The sequence below is a fragment of the Hyla sarda genome, chromosome 5 (assembly GCF_029499605.1).
Source record: "Hyla sarda isolate aHylSar1 chromosome 5, aHylSar1.hap1, whole genome shotgun sequence".
Lineage (NCBI taxonomy): Eukaryota > Metazoa > Chordata > Amphibia > Anura > Hylidae > Hyla > Hyla sarda.
Window position 1 is genome coordinate 92188517 of NC_079193.1, and position 12630 is coordinate 92201146.

General features: G+C 40.3%; 1 protein-coding gene across 9 annotated transcripts in view; it reads right to left on the reverse strand.

Moving 5' to 3' along the window:
- The window catches only part of TBC1D5 (TBC1 domain family member 5), a 645101-nt gene that overhangs the window by 161520 nt on the left and 470951 nt on the right, over nucleotides 1-12630 (reverse strand). The gene's annotated exons all lie outside the window — the stretch shown is intronic.

Below are 12630 nucleotides of genomic sequence, written 5' to 3' on the forward strand. Positions count from 1 at the left end.
GCTCCACTCTGCATCTCCTGGTGAATGTGTCAGTCTGGCTTGCAAGCCACACCCCATCTCACAAAGATCTCACATCTCACAAAGCCCTACCCCTTTTATTATCTACCCTTTTTGTGCATCGGCCTGGCTTGCAAATCACGCCCAGTCCCACAAAGCCACGTCCCCTTCTATTTTCAGCTTACAATATCTTCATCACAAATCAGTCCCACCTGAGGATGGTATATGAGGTCAGGATAAGAGGATGGTATATGAGGTCAGGATATGAGGAAGGTCTATGAGGTCAGGATATAAAGACGGGATGCGAGGACGGGATATGAGGTAGAAAAGGAGGACAGGAACTGAGGACTGGATATGAGGACGGAATATGAGTTCAGGATAAGAGGTCGGGATATGAGGATGGGATATGAGGTTGAGATAGGAGGATGGGATATGAGGTCAGGATATAAAGATGGGATGCGAGATGGGATATGAGGTCGGGATATGAGGTCGAAATAGGAGGACAGGAAATGAGGACGGGATATGAGGATGGGATATGAGAACGCAATATGAGGTCGGGATAGGAGGACAGAATATGAGGTCGGCATAGGAGGTTGAGATATGAGGATGGGATATGACGTTGAGATAGGAGGATGGGATATGAGGTCAGGATATGAAGACGGAATAAGAGGATGGGATATGAGGTATAGGAGATCAAGATATAAGGACAGTATATGAAAACAGGATATGAAGTCGAGATAGGAGGACGGGATAGGAGGTTGGGATATGAAGACGGAATAAGAGGATGGGATATGAGGACAGGATAGGAGGTCAGGATATGAGGTCAAGATATGATGACGGGATATGAGGACGGGATATGAGGTCAAGATATGACGACGGGATATGGGGTTGGGATATGACAACAATATATGAGGATGGGATATGAAGTCAAAAGCTTCCTCCTTTGGTGATTTTCCTCCCCATCAAGCATTAGGAAGGAAAAACAGGGCAACGTCAGGTACTCAACTAGTATGAAATAAATATACAGACGGACTAAATTTCAAGGAAAACTATCAGACTGGGAGCAGGGCTTTGTCAGCTCAATTTACATAATCATTGTCTGTGACTCCACAACCTAGTAACGTGGAGTCACAGACAATGACTATGTAAATTGAGTGGGTAGAGCCCCGCCCCCTGTGCATGATTCACTCGATTTAGCAGAGGATTTTCTGGGGAACATATCACAGGACCTACTGGACATCTTAAGGTAAGTGGCCCCTCGTTGGACTCCTGTTCACCCACACTATATCCCAGTGTATTAGGTTTAAGGTGCCTGAACAGTTTTCCTTTAACAGATTTGAAGCATGCAATTCAGCGACAGCCCCATTGACATGGGCAAGAGAGGGAGGCTCTTTTAAAATTCTGCAACAGTGCTGCCAGGTCCAGCGAGTAGAAAGGAGGTTGGAGGAGTACACTTGCTTTGGTTGCCTGGTAAATTTTATGTGATATATATCTTTAAATATGGAACTCTAATATACAGATTTGATGGATAGGCTTAGGTGCTACTCACGTAATGTTTCTAAGATGCACATAAGGCAAAAGTTTATTCCAAGGTTTTCTAATTACAAATAAAATGGGTTTGGAGAATATACAGATATATATATACACACACACACACACACACACACACACACACACACACAGAGTCATGGCCGTAAATGTTGACACCCCTGAAATTTTTCTAGAAAATTAAGTATTTCTCACAGAAAAAGACTGCAGTAACACATGTTTTGCTATACACGTTGATTCCCTTTGTGTGTATTGGAACTAAACCAAAAAAGTGAGGAAAAAAAGCAAATTGGAAATAATGTTACAAAAAACTCCAAAAATGGGCTGGACAAAATTATTGGCATCCTTTCAAAATTGTGGAAAAATAAGATTGTTTCAAGGATGTGATACTCCTTTAAACTCACCTGGGGCAAGTAACAGGTGTTGACAATATAAAAATCACACCTGAAAACAGATAAAAAGGAGAGAAGTTCACTTAGTCTCTGCATTGTGTGTCTGTGTGTGCCACACTAAGCATGGATAACAGAAAGAGGAGAAAAGAACTGTCTGAGGACTTGAGAACAAAAATTGTGGAAAAATATAAACAATCTCAAGGTTACAAGTCCATCTCCACAGATCTAGATTTGCATTTGTCCACAGTGCGCAACATTATCAAGAAGTTTGCAACCCATGGCACTGTAGCTAATTTCCCTGGGCATGGATGGAAGAGAAAAATTGATGAAAGGTGTCAATGCAGGACCCAGGAGGACCCCACTGCTGACACAGAGACATAAAAAAGCAAGACTACATTTTGCCAAAATGAACTTGAGTAAGCCAAAATCCTTCTGGGAAAACGTCTTGTGGACAGATTAGACCAAGATAGAGCTTTTTGGTAAAGCACATCATTCTACTGTTTACCGAAAACTGAATGAGGCCTACAAAGAAAAGAACACAGTACCTACAGTGAAATATGGTGGAGGTTCAATTATGTTTTGGGTTGTCTTGCTGCCTCTGGCACTGGGTGCCTTGAATGTGTGCAAGGCATCATGAAATCTGAGGATTACCAATGGATTTTGGGTCGCACTGTACAGCCCAGTGTCAGAAAGCTGGGTCTGCGTCCGAGGTCTTGGGTCTTCCAGCAGGACAATGACCCCAAACATACATCAAAAAACACCCAGAAGTGGATGGCAACAAAGTGCTGGAGAGTTCTGAAGTGGCCAGCAATGAGTCCAGATCTAAATCCCATTGAACACCTGTGGAGAGATCTTAAAAAGGTACTCCGGTGGAAAACTTTTTTTTTTTTTTTTTAATCAACTGGTGCCATAAAGTTAAACAGATTTGTAAATTACTTCTATTGAAAAAAATCTTAATCCTTCCAGTACTTATTAGCTGAATACTACAGAGAAAATTATTTTCTTTTTGGAACACAGTGCTCTCTGCTGACATCTCTGTCCATTTTAGGAACTGTCCAGAGCAGCATAGGTTTGCTATGGGTATTTTTCTCCTACTCTGGACAGTTCTAAAAATGGACAGAGATGTCAGCAGAGAGCACTGTGCTCGTGATTCAGCAGAGAGCTCTGTGTTCCAAAAAGAAAATCATTTCCTCTGTAGTATTCAGAAGCTAATAAGTACTGGAAGGATTAAGATTCTTTTAATTGAAGTAATTTACAAATTTGTTTAACTTTCTGGCACCAGTTGATTTAAAAAAGTTTTCCACCGGAGTACCCTTTTAAAATTGCTTTTGGGAAAAAGCACCCTTCCAATAAGAGACCTGGAGCAGTTTTCAAATAAAGAATGGTCCAACATTCCGGCTGAGAGGTGTAAGAAGCTTATTGATGGTTATAGGAAGCGACTGATTTAGGTTATTTTTTCCAACGGGTGTGCAACCAAATATTAAGTTAGGGGTGGCAATAATTTTGTCCAGCCAATTTTTGGAGTTTAATGTGACATTATGTCCAATTAGCTTTTTTTCCTTTTTTTGGTTTAGTTGCAATATATACGCAAATGGAATAAACATGGGTATAGCAAAACATGTGTTACTGCAATCCTTTTCTGTAAGAAATACTACTTTTTCCAGAAAAATGTCAGGGGTGCCAACATTTATGGCCACGACTGTATATACACTTTCCCCTCCTGTCACTCCTGATTGAGTGATGTGCTGCTCCAAAGGCCGCGGCAGAAGTGCTCTGATGGTGCGCCATGTACACTGCATGGGTCCTTGGAACCAATCACTGGCATCGACAGGTATGTGCATGAGAAAGTGCACCAAACCACTGAAGCCTGTGATTGGCTGTAGCTTCCCATACAGAGCACTTCTGACAGGGTGCAGCAGGACAGGGAGACACATGAGGAGTGAATATAACTTTTTAGTTCCCTGTTCAATTTTTTTTTCTTGTAATTAGAAAGGATTCTAATTTCTCATGATAAAAATGTAATAAAATATCATAACATACTAGCAGAATCTTCAACAAGGTGCAGTTCCCATCACAACCATTGGGCAGCAAAAAATAGACACAAATAAATCTTCCAATAGACTATAGCAAAATCTGTTTTTTTGTCCCAAGCTAGTTATCTCATGACAAACATGTTGTAATATACTGTGCTACAAACAAAGGTAAGGAGTGACAAATCTATAAACTGTAATTGTAACCTACTCATGGCATACCAGTAGAGTTTAACAGACAGAAAGTAGTCTACTAGTAAGTATAGTAGACTATATTTATTTAATTAAAGTTGATGGCTTCACAATGCATGAGTTACAGGCCCATTTCATTGTTAAATGTTGATCTAAAGATATTTACAAAGATCTTGGCTGGAAGGTTATCCAGATACCTGGGAAAGTTGATACACTGTGATCAGGTGAGCTTTATTGAGAAAAGGTAGGCAAGGGATAGTATCATTAGAACTCTGAATGTGGTCCAGTTTGCCGGGTCATAGAAAATACCAGTGATGTTGCTGGCGACGGATGCCGAAAAAGCCTTTGACCGGGTGAACTGGACGTACATGAAGGTGGTTCTGAGACAAGTGGGTCTGGGAAAAAACTTTTTGAGGTGGATTATGGGTTTGTATCAGACCCCCTCAGCTAGAGTTAATGGAATCCTGTCAGGGGATTTGGAGATCGGGAATGGAACAAGGCAGGGGTGCCCCCTGTCTCCCCTTATTTTTGCTCTGGTCTTAGAGCATTTTTTGTGTAAGATTAGAGCAAATAGTGATGTTGGAGGATTGGAGATACGGGGGGGGGGTCAAACATAAGGTGGCAGCTTATGCAGATGACCTGACCTTCTACGTTACAAATCCGCAATTGTCATTACCTATAATAAATAAGGAATTTGAAAAATATGCGAGATTATCAAACTTTAAAATAAACTGGGGTAAATCAGAAGCGCTCAATATTACGTTAGGGAAGGGAGAACTAAAACTATTACAGGGAGCGTTCAAGCTGAAATGGGGCGTTCATGCAATTAAAATATTAGGGATATGGATCCCGGATGACATGGGATTATTGTATGAACTTAATTATGCCCCTTTAATAAAGAAAAGCCAGAGTCAGTTTGAAAAATGGTCTTCAGGGTTATTCTTGTGGTTTGGCAGGTGTGCTTTGCTTAAAATGATTACCCTACCCCAGATTCTGTATATTTTTCAATGTGTCCCGCTGAAAGTACCACAATCCTTCTTTAAAATATTAGCAAGCATACAGCAGAAATTTATATGGGCCGACAGAAACCGAGATTAAAAAGAGAGACGTTGTGCCGCCCGAAAGAGAGAGGGGGGGTTGGACTACCAGAGTTGAAGGGATATTATATAGCAGCACATCTGACTAGGGTAGCAGACTGGTGTAATAACCAGAGGATGAAACCATGGGTGGCAATAGAACAAGCAGTAACACCAATACCATTGCAATGTCTACCTTGGTGCCAAAGGGCAGAGGTAAAAGAGGTATATGAACACCCCTTGATAGGGGCTACACTTGCTATATGCAACAACATCAGGGTAAGGAGGGAAATGTTGCCACATAATTCTGTAATGACCCCAATCATTGGAAACCCGAATTTTCCCCCAAGCATAGGAGATACCGTATTCAGACAGTGGATCGAGGGGGGTAAGTTTAGAGTGGGTCATCTGAGACAAACTAATACACAAAAGGAATGGGTACTGGAAATGGATAGGGTAGAACCGGTACCACTGGGTTACTGGAGAAGTATACAGTTGAAACATTACCTAAGCAAGTTATCTAATCCCGATTATTATTTGATAAAGGCAACGCAGTTTGAGGAACTCTGTGACTCAGTAGAACCAGTGTTCCATGCTGTGTCTAAGATTTATAAAATGTGGCTTTCCTATCATGGGGATCAGCAGCCATCTTTTGTCGAGAAGTGGGAACAAGATTTAGGAATGCAGTTAGAAGAGGGACAATGGTGTAAGATCTTCACCCTGACACATTCAGCAGCAGTAAGTGCACGACAGCAAGAGGCAAATTATAAGATGGTGTCAAGGTGGTACAAAATTCTGGGAATAATGTGAGCAAGGGAAAATTCTGAAGGTAATTGTTGGAGATGTGGGGAAGGCAGGGGAGATCTTATGCATATCTTTTGGTCATGTCCAAAATTGAGAATTTTTTGGGAGAGGGTACATGAATTAATAATGAAAATAACTGAAGAGGAGGTCGCTTTTACCCCCGCTGTTTTTCTACTACAACACACTGACATCCTTCTAAAACAATATAAAAATTATTTATTAGGCCATTTAATAATGACAGCTAGGAATTGTATTCCGATACTGTGGAGGCAGGAGAAGGCACCCACAGTATCACTATGGCTTAATAAAGTCAAGGAGGTGTTTTTGATGGAAAAACTACGGTCAGGACGACAAAATACCGACATTGAATTTTTTGGTACCTGGAGGAAATCGGTTCTTTTTCGAGAGTCAGAAGGCTGTGATGATGCAATAAGAGCAGTGGTGGAGAATTAGAGGAGGGGACAGGAGGAGTGAGAGGGAGAAACTGGAGGAGGGATAAGGGGAGGGGGGCTAAGAAGTAGGGAGATTGAAAAGGGTGAGTAAGTACCTTTATCCCGCTGAGTAATTATGGTTTGTTTGTGTTTGATTAAATGAAGGTGTAAAAAGCTTAAAGGGGTACTCCGGTGAAAACCTTTTTTCTTTTAAATCCACTGGTGCCAGAAAGTTAAACAGATTTGTAAATTACTTCTATTAAAAAATCTTATTCCTTCCTGTACTTATTATCTGCTGAATACTACAGAGGAAAATCTTTTCTTTTTGGAATTCTCTCTGATGACATCACGAGCACAGTGTTCTTTGGTGACGTCATTATAATAATAATAACTCTTTATTTATTGTTGTCTTTAGTGGGATTTGAACCCAAGGCCCCAGCACTGCAAGACAGCAGTGCTAACCACTGAGCCACCATGCTGCCCACAGCATACATCTGCTTCGCACGGTTGCTAAAATGGACAGAGATGTCAGCAGAGAGCACTGTGCTCGTGATGTCATCAGTGTTCCAAAAAGAAAGGAATTTCCTCTGTAGCATTTAGCAGCTAATAAGTACTGGAAGGATTAAGATTTTTTAATAGAAGTCATTCACAAATATGTTTAACTTTCTGGCACCAGTTGATTTAAAAGAAAAAAGGTTTTCACCGGAGTACCCCTTTAAGGGGAGTAAATAAGATAAAGGAGATCGCCCTTATTTTTTTTTTTTTTTGTGTGGGGGGAACTGCACCAGAGTAGAGGTCTAGTTTAGGGTTTTTCTTCTCCTTTCTTTTTTTTTTCTTACTATGTTGATAATATGTTGATGATACGTTAAATGCCTTAATTCTTCTGTATACTTATGCAAACAAAATAAAGAATAAAAAATAAATAAATAAATAAACTTGATGGCTCCAGTGGCATGTGTTGGGAGACAATTTTGCTGGTATCCTGACATATACTGGTAACTAACATGGACTTTTCATACCTTGTGAACCTGGGAACAAAAACAGGCTTTATGTTCAAGTTCATAGCCAAATTTACTAGTCAGCACAAAAAAATGATATTTCAAAGAGTCAGTCTAAAATTGTCTCACAGCCCTTAAAGACCCTTGTTTATATATCATTTATTGATATGCATTAAAATCAGAAATGAACTCTCATCGTGACTAAACACTCGTGACAATCACCAAACATTTTTTATAAATACCACAATACCTAATGTAGTCTATAGTTAGCCACAAGGTCAATCCTGACTACTGGTTATTATGATTATATAATGAGGTCCATCGGCGCCATCTATTAGCCAGCCTCACTCTGACATCTGTCCATTATCATTGGACTGCTCATTATTAAAGTTCCTTGAGAAACCCTGACACCATATGGGGGAAACGCGTCGGAGCTATAGGACAACAGTTTTTAATGCTGTTTCTTTTATTTTTCACTTATTTTCACAAGAGGTGTTAGAAGTTCTGATGGATACCTGGTGCTATTGGTAAGGTGACTGTCCCCTTCCCTTTTCCCGCTCATTGTTGGTCATTTGGCTGAGTGTGACACTAAAGGGCTACTACCAAGGGACATACTGTCTGGCTATATCTATATACCCTGGGGGACTGACCAGACATTATCTATTCACCTTATATAATCATAATAACAGGATTGACCTCGTGGCTAACTATAGACTACATTAGGTATTGTGGTATTTATAAATTATTTTTGGTGATTGTCACGAGTGTTTAGTCACGATAAGAGTTCATTTCTGATTTTAATGCATATCAATAAATGAATTGTTTTACAAAAAAATATATAAACAAGGGTCTTTAAGGGCTGTGAGACAAGTTCATAGCCAAACCAAAAAGAAGGCTGGGGGGAGCAATCGTTGGGCAATAACTATTTTCCAAGCCCTGTATCTATGAAGAGGAAAGGAAAACAGGATTAACCAGACTACTTACTGTACCTACAGATCGGTTGTATTTCTCCTGTTTTTGATGTGGCTGAACCTTCCTCTGTCCAGACATTCCTCCATAGCATACATACACGTTGCTTATTTCACCTTATCATTTATCTTTCAAGTTTCAGAGCTGTCAGAATTGTGTTGCACCTGACCCAGTTTAGTCTCATACATAACAATCAATTTCTATTACTGGGACTAAGTTTACAGTAGAAGAGAAAACTCTGAGGAAACACAGAATCTAATGTTGCCCAAACACAATTATATATTAATGTTTATTTAAATATACCCTGGCACATTTATGTTCTTGTCCAAAATGTAACGTCTAAAAACCAGAGATTCTTAGGTGATTTATCAAGATGCCATTACGTACATCTCACTGTTTTTATCAATGCCACAACTGTATATTCACATTTATATGGAAGTGTACAGCAATTTATCACAGAAACAATGCCGTAGCAGGTTCTGATTCAGAAATATATTCTTAATATTAAAAGATGGTACATTTAAAGTGCACCTGTCGAAAAAAACTTTTGACATGCCGTCTAGAAATGTCAAAAGTTAAGGAGTACCTCTCATTAAATTGATACATTTTATAATCCTCACAGTTCACTGCCCCCCATCATGATAAACCACCCCCTGCCTTATGTCACACCCAGCAGGTGTGACATAATCTGAAGCCATACAGGGGAGAACTTCCTCCCTCACTCTGCAACCAATAGCAAACGGCATTTAAGTGTGATATGAGCTATGATTGTATCAGGCTGGACCCCAACCCCCCCCCCCCCCCCCCCCAGCACTTCAGACTGCATTTCATGTGTTTGGAATTCTACCAGGCCAGCAGGAGTCCAAAGTCTGTGCAAAAGATGGGGGGAAAATGTGCTCTGGAAAAGGGAGATTAAACATAGAAAACTACATTTTTTTAAAACAAAGTATATTACAAAGATTTTTTATTTACCATAAGGAGTATTTTTTTTTTGCATGTGCAGAATAGGCTATTAGATTAATATTGATATTCATATTAATATTGTTGAATTCATTGTGTATGCCTTGTGCTAACCTGTTGTAAGCTGATGTGGCAGGAATTAATTTTCAGCCATACTGATTTATATTTCCCTACTGAAATGATTTTTTAATACTGCCTACATTTCCCATCAATCCTTTGGCCTTGCAGAGAGAAAAGGCAGAGTCTCATCACTGTGCTTCTTCTAATGAGATCATCTGATGAGCTCATTACTTGGCTAACCTTTTTCTTATTTTTTCTCTGTTATCTCTTTGTTATTTAACCCCTTAAGGACCAGGCTCATTTTTGCCTTAAAGGACAAGTCTCACAGTAAACAATTGTTCAGCTTTTAGTGCAGAAGGTAAAGTTATACAGGTTTGTAAATCACTTCCATTACCAATGCTGCTTAGAAACAATCTTTATCTGCATTCTTCTGTCTGACAGGAAATTCAGCTGTTCCAGGTTTTCATGACTTTCGACCCCCTATTCAGGCTGTTATCAGCAGCATCCAGGGGCCGTGACGTGATAATTACCCAGAAAACCCCTGTGCTGCAGAGAGCTGCCTGAGCTCGGCCTTAGCCCCTCCCATCTGATGAATATTCACACTGTCCTCCCTCTGTTCTGCAGTGATTGGCTGAGCAGCACTGCCTATATGCCGGCTGATTCAGATCATAGTTCTCTCCCCTCTCCTTGCTAATGTTTTTACACTGATAACGGAGGAGAGGGGGGAGGGGAGGGAGCTGCCAGCGTAGACCTGTCACACTGAGAATGGAGGGGAGGGAGAGTAGAATTGTCACACTGAGCACTGGGGAGAGAGGAGTGCAGGGCAGAGAAGGGGGGGGGAGGTGATTGTAGCACTGTAAAGCTGTTTCATTGAGAGGAGGAGGGGGAGGGAGTGATTTTACAGTGTAAAACTGCAGCTTCAACTCCAGGGTCCCTCTCTCTGAGCACTGAGATTACATTTTGTTTCCTCGTGGCCACCCTGCTGTATAGGGCTATGATTGGAGCTCAGTGTTATGTGGGAGTGACTAACATAAGTTAGGGGAGGTAACAAGCTCTCTGCTAAGGCAGCTGAGAGCAGGAAATGTGAGCAGTGCATGCAGGGAAATGTAGTCTTTGAGATCACAGGCATAGCCACCATAACCAGGAAGTAACTGCAATTTATGAGCTGAATAGCTGGTGAATGGGGGGCGGAAAAAAAATCACAAACATGTCAGAGAGGTGGTAGGTGAATATACTATGGAATGGCTAGGTATTTTTTTTTTCTTTGCTGCATGGGATATCTTCTTTAAGGACCAGACCAATTTTCTTTTTGCATTTTCGTTTTTTCCTCCTCGCCTTCTAAAAATCATTACTCTCTTATATTTCCATCCACAGACCCATAAGTGGGCTTGTTTTTAGCATCACCAATTGTACTTTGTAATTACATCACTTATTTTACCATAATATGTACGACGCAACCAAACAAATATTATTTATGTGGGAAAATTGAAAAGAAAACCACAGTTTATCAAATTTTTTAAGGTTTTGTTTTCACGCTGTACACTTTACGGTAAAAATGAAATGTTTTATTTATTCTGTGGGTCAATACGATTAAAATGATACCCATGATTATATTCTTTTCTATAACTGTATCGCTTAAAAAAAATCTCAAACCATTTTAACAAAATTAGTATGTTTGAAATTGCCCTATTTTGACCGCCTATAACTTTAAAAATTTTTCGTATATGAGGCGATATGAGGGCTAATTTTTTGCGCCATGATCTGTAGTTTTTATCAGTATCACTTTTGCTTAGGTTTTACTTTTTATAAATTTTTAATACATTTTTTTGGGTATAAAATGTGACAAAAAAGCAGCAATTCTGGACTTCTTTTTATTTTTTAACATTTACACCATTCACCGTATGGTATAATTAACAATATATTTTAATAGTTCAGACTTTTAAGCACACGGCGATACCAAATATGTGTATTAATTATTTTATTTTTTTTACGCTTTTTTGGAGGTAAAATGGGAAAAACGGACGTTTTACTTTTTTACTGGGGGAGGGGATTTTTCAAATTTTTTTACTTTTTAAAATTTCTTTTTTTACACTTTTTATATCCCCATAGGGGACTATTCATTGCAATCAGTTGATTGTTAATACTGTGCAGTGCTATGTATTGGACACAGCACTGCTCAGTATTATCGGTGATCTTCTGCTCAATCTCAGACCAGAGCAGAAGACCCGGGAGACGGCCGGAGCAAGGTGAGGGGACCTCCGGCCGCCATGATGGATGATTGGATCGCCGCGGTAGCGCTGCGGGCAATCTGATCATCCATTCAAAGTACCGCACTGCTGCAGATGCCGTGATCTGTATTGATCACGGCATCGGAGGGGTTAATGGTGGACATCAGCGCAATCGCGGATGTCCGCCATTACCGGCGGGTCCCTGGCTGCTGATAGCAGCCAGGACCTGCCGGACATGACGCGAGCACAGCTCCAGTGCTCGCGATCATATCGGCGCATAAATGTTCGTCATGGTGCGCTAAGTACCACGTCACCATGACGTACATTTACGTCCATTGTCGTTAAGGGGTTAAAGAGAATTATTGCCATGAGGCAAATGTGATTTGCAGATCTGAAGTCTTCAAGCTATGTTTTATCTGATAGGTGATAATCTGTGGGAGCTGCAGTATCTCAGGATGGCCACTACACAATATATGATGCTGTCTGCTTTCGGCTGACAGACCCCCACAAATCTGATATTGATGACCTTTCATGAGGATAGGTCATTAATAAATTTTGCCCCCCCAAAAAAACATTTAAAGGGGTACTCCACTGGAAAACATTTTGTTTAAACAACTGGTGCCAGAAAGTTAAACAGATTAGTAAATTAATTCTATTACTTCTTAATCCTTCCAGTACTCCTAATCAGCTGCTGTAAACTACAGAGGAAGTTCTTTTCTTTTTTAATTTCTTTTCTGTCTGACTACAGTGCTCTCTGCTGACACCTCTGTCCATGTCAGGAACTTTTCAGAGCAGGATAGGTTTGCTATGGACCTCTGTCCATTTTAGGAACTGTCCACAGTAGGAGCAAATCCCCATAGCAAACCTATCCTGCTCTGAAAAGTTCCTGACATGGACAGAGGTGTCAGCAGAGAGCACTGTGGTCAGACAGAAAGGAAATTAAAG